Genomic DNA, 4,933 nt, shown 5'->3' with positions numbered 1-4,933 from the left:
AGTGAAAGAAAGCCCCCAAAAGACAGAGAATATAGACAAAGAAGAGACCAAAGAAAAGGATAAGGGGGAGGACAAGAAAGTAGAAATGGAAAGAGTTTATTCATGATAGAGATTATCATATCATAGTACCACCTTCAACATTTGCCTCATGTGTTACTCAGTAGCAACCAAGATTTATGTTGCTCAGCCTTGGGCAAATAACTGCAAGCTACCATTTCAGCACTTACTATGTGCCTGCTGCTGAGTAGAAACTTAACATATTATTTAATCCTCACAACAGCCTTCAAAGAAGGTAACACAATTTCTATTTCATAGGTGAAGGAAGTGAAACAGAAAGATTAGATAAATTGTTCATATGCAAACATTTACAAAGTGAGAAAGCCAAGGTTTGGGCCCAGTTTTATCTATCTCCAAAACTGATGCTCTATTAATTATATTATATTGTCTAAAGAAACCAGGATCTTATTATGAATCTTAAACATTAAAAAAAATTAAGTTTATCTATTTATTTTGAGAGAAAGAGAGAGTGCACAAGGTGGGAGGGGGTGACAGAGAGAGAGGGAGAGAGAGAATCCCAAGCACCTGAATTTTAAATATTTAAAAAAGAGAATGTTTCAATGGTTTTCTTAGATTTCTAGAGATGTATAATTAAAAAATAAAATTATGGGATGCCTGGGTGGCTCAGTTGGTTAAGCATCCAACTCTTGATTTCAGCTTAGGTACTGATATCACAATTCATGGGGTCGAACCTTGCTTCAGGTTCTATGCTAACAGTGAGGAGCCTGCTTTGGATTCTCTCTCTCTCTCTCTCTCTCTCTCTCTCTCTCCCTTTCTCTCTCTCTCAATAAGTAAATGAAATATTTTTAAAAATAAACTCCTTTTTCTGACTTTCTATTTTGGAAACATTTGGTTTTCTCTGTATCTTAGATCACTTTAAATCTCTAGTGTAGAGGTGCTTGGGTGGCTCAGTCTGTTGAGCGTCCAACTTCGACTCAGGTCATGATCTCACGGTTCGTGGGTTTGAGCCCCGCGTCAGGCTCTGTGCTGACAGCTATCTCAGAGCCTGGAGCCTACTTCAGATTCTGTGTCTCCCCCTCTCTCTGACCCTCCCCTGCTCACGCCGTGTCTCTCTCTCTCTCTCAGAAATAAAAACATTAAAAAAATTTTTTAAATCTCTAGTGTAATGTCTCCTTAGATCACAACTTATTGTTTAAGATCATTTTTTTTCTGGATGGTACAAAACAGCAAACTCTGGCTCTTCACCATAATTTAGGGATTCCAGGGCACAATGGGTCATTTTACTTCAAAAAAAATTGTATTGAAACAGCTGCCTCTCTTACTACCAAGAGATCTGTACTCTTTCAGCTGCCAGTGCTGACATTTCTGTTTCCCCATTTCTCTACAAACTGAGCATCTCTAAGAATTCTGAAAGGTCTGTTCATGATTAACTTGCAGTGATATTTTAATAGAACACTTTGTGCATTTCATATCATAAGAAATTATGTAAAATTGAAAGGCTAATAAATCCCAGGACTTTATTTTGGTCAATGATTCAAACATTCGGAGGAGGGAAAAAAAGAATTTCTCTTTTCTTGTGTGTGTGGTCAGGTCAAGGTTAAGAAGTCAGCCTTGGAGTGCTATATTAATGTAAAAATGTATAAAATCAAACAATAGCCATGAATAAAGAAGAAAACTAGCAAATCCATGAAGCATAGGTCCCTCCCTTATGAATGTCTACCCTGTATACATTTGTCTGTATGAATTCTAAAGCCAGAATTCTAAAGATGCCCTTTACCCAATATCTCCATGAACAGGTTATTCAATCCTATGTACTGTTGATGAGGGACTTTGCTAATGTAATTAAGGTAGCTAAATAGCTGAATTTAAAATGGGGATAATATCATGGATCTTAGAATCCCCAGATGGACCCTTAAAAGCAGAAAAAAAGGACAAAAAAATCGGTTAGAAATATGGGGCAGAAGTTGAAGTCAGAGAGCTTTGAAGTGTGGAAAAGACTTGACCTACCATTGCTGGAGGACAGCCATATGGAAAGCAATAGAAAATCCTTATTCAGCACATAAATAACTAGGTGTGACCTGCATTGATTTCTTGTCATTCAACATTCACCTTTGTGTATATGTACAAATACTAACTAGAAAACCTGTAAGAACACATCCTAATCTTAGAGTACTAGGAATACTATAATATATAGATGCATGTCAAAAAGAAAAAAAAAATCACCCAATCCTAGGTGATACTGTGAGTCAGCACAATGTGTTCCCAGTTTCCTTCCAATTTTTGTTTTTCCAGTCCTCATTTTGGTAACCCTGTTTTTGCTTTTTGTGTCTTGATTTAGGGCTTCAGAATCCTTATGCTGCCCCTTGGTAAGAAGCCTCTCANGGTATCACATGTTTTTTATTAATAATCCTTAAATAAAACTATTTTTCCTTGCCTAATCTCCTGCTCTTGTTAAATGACAACAAATTTATATTTGTGGGCACCTTTATTTTTTTTTAACTTTTTAATGTTTATTTTTGAGAGACAGAGCATGAGCAGGGGAGGTGCAGAGAGAGAGGGGAGACACAAAATCCAAAACAGGCTCCAGGCTCTGAACTGTCAGCACAGAGCCCGATACCAGGCTCAAACACACAAGGCATGAGAGCATGACCTTAGCCAAAGCCGAATGCTTAACCAACTGAGTCACACAGGCACCCTGTGGGCACCTTTAAAAGAAAGGCTGTATCTCATTTACTTTTATGAATAAATATTGGTTGAATTTTAAAAAGTATAATGTCTGATAATGTCTTAATGGATTACTTTACCAGGATTATTTTATTCTAACAAGTCAGAATGTAATACTGTATTTGCTACATAGTTCCAATTGTTTAAACAACTCTAAGATTTCAAAAGAAATTAAGTAGAAGGGAATCCTAGAAGAAAAGAAAGAAATGCCTTTTAGTAAAATTGCAGTAATAGCAACAAAAGTTGTCCATATTTCCACTGGAAAGACTAGAGGATGTAAAAACAGCGTGGAAACCTGCCAATTATTGTACCACAAACTTTGAGGATTTCCTGTTAGTTGAAATAAGAAGAGGCCAGGTGAAAGAAAGATTAGAGCCCTGAACAGAAAAATGCCTCTTGTGAAAAAATAATGTCTGAGAAATAAATTTAGGTAACTTGAATAGCGCTTCTTAACGTTTTAAGAAGGCTGAATTAATTGCTAGAGAGAGCCAAAGGAACTTTGAGGGCCTATCACATTAATACTACCTGACCTCTGTTCATGCACAGCATCTAGACCTATAATTAGACCTGTGGAGAAGTGAGAGTAACTTAACCGACAGTGAATGTTCCCTAGAAGCCAAAAGTCAACGCTACAAGCAGCTCACTAAGAAGGAAGCTGAGGATTGCCATGACTTGTTCTTGGTACAGGGAAGCAGAATACTGTGGGCTTGCTTCTAGGCTTGTTTGCACTATTTGCTCTCACAAATGAAGAAATAACACAGTGGCAAAGTTTTATACTTGGTCTATTTAGGACTCTGAACACTTTCTCAATCTCTCTAGACTATGAAGTTACTAACAATATAAATTTACAATAAATTATAAAATGTTCCCCTTCTTTGCATCTAGATCTCAAAGATGCATGCAAAGATCTATGCCAATTAATTATAGAACCTATCTCTACCTAACTATGGCAAGGTAATGAGCAACCATAGATACTCTGTAATGAGCAACCATAGATACTCTGTTATGAGAATTTTTTAAAAGAAAAGGGGAAAAAATCACTCAGTATGTGAAGATACACATCATTTCAAACAAAGGAAATTATGAAAAATCAGAGGAGATACCTCACTGGGAAACACAGGTATTCTAAGAAACAGAAGAACATTAGGGATGTTTTTATTATTTTTTTCAACAAGATTTAAAAATATGATTGGTCCAAAAATAAATAAATCAAACAATACTAGAGCCAGTAATCATGAGAGATGAATTGGAGTTAAACATGCACAAAGGTTTTTAAAGTAAAATTATTAAATTTAAAACTTTAAAGAAAGTGCCATACAGTACAGTAATAATTGAATCTTAAAAGTAACACACAGATTTGGGGCACCTGGGTGGCTCAGTCGGTTGGGCGGCCGACTTCGGCTCAGGTCATGATCTCACTGTGCATGAGTTCAAGCCCCACGTCGGGCTCTGTGCTGACAGCTAGCTCAGAGCCTGGAGCCTGTCTTCAGATTCTCTATCTCCCTCTCTCTCTGACCCTCCCCTGCTTATGCTGTCTCTCTCTCTCAGAAATAAATAAAAAACATTTTTTTAAAAAAGTAGCACACAGATTTAAGAAATTCATCCAGAACTCTGAAGAAATGGTAAATTGGTGAAAAAGAGGAAAAGAAAATATGGCAGATGTTGCAGACAAATTCAAGGAATCCAATACACACAAAATAGAAATTTTAGAAAAAGAGAACAGACATGATGTAACAGAAGCAAAAACCAAAGAACAGTGGAGAGAAATTTTCCTAAGCTGAACTAATATTTGACATTTTTGTTTAAAAGAGATGACTAGGCGTGCCTGGGTGGCAGTTAATCCTCCGACTTTGGCTCAGGTCATAATCTTGTGGTTCGTGAGTTCAAGCCCTTTCCCCCTCTCTCTCTTCCCTTCCCCCACTTGTGCTCTCTCTCTCACTTTCTCTCTCTCTTACTCTCTCTCTCAAAAATAAATAAACATTAAAAAATAAGAGATGACCTAACAGTCAAATTTATTGTGGGGTGGGAGGAGTGAAGGAGAAAGAGGGAGAGACAGGTAAAACAGACATAACACCTAGAAATATTTTGGTAAAAATTTTGGATCTCTAAAGGCATTGATCACATTAAGCCAGAAAAATATAATAAAATTTAAAAATAAATGTTAATGTTTAATTCTCAAGAGCTGAAATGC

Source organism: Crocuta crocuta, unplaced genomic scaffold (assembly GCF_008692635.1).
Source record: "Crocuta crocuta isolate KB4526 unplaced genomic scaffold, BGI_CrCroc_1.0 scaffold1721, whole genome shotgun sequence".
Classification (NCBI taxonomy): domain Eukaryota; kingdom Metazoa; phylum Chordata; class Mammalia; order Carnivora; family Hyaenidae; genus Crocuta; species Crocuta crocuta.
The sequence above is the reverse complement of the archived record's forward strand: the minus strand, read 5'-3'. Positions refer to the sequence as shown.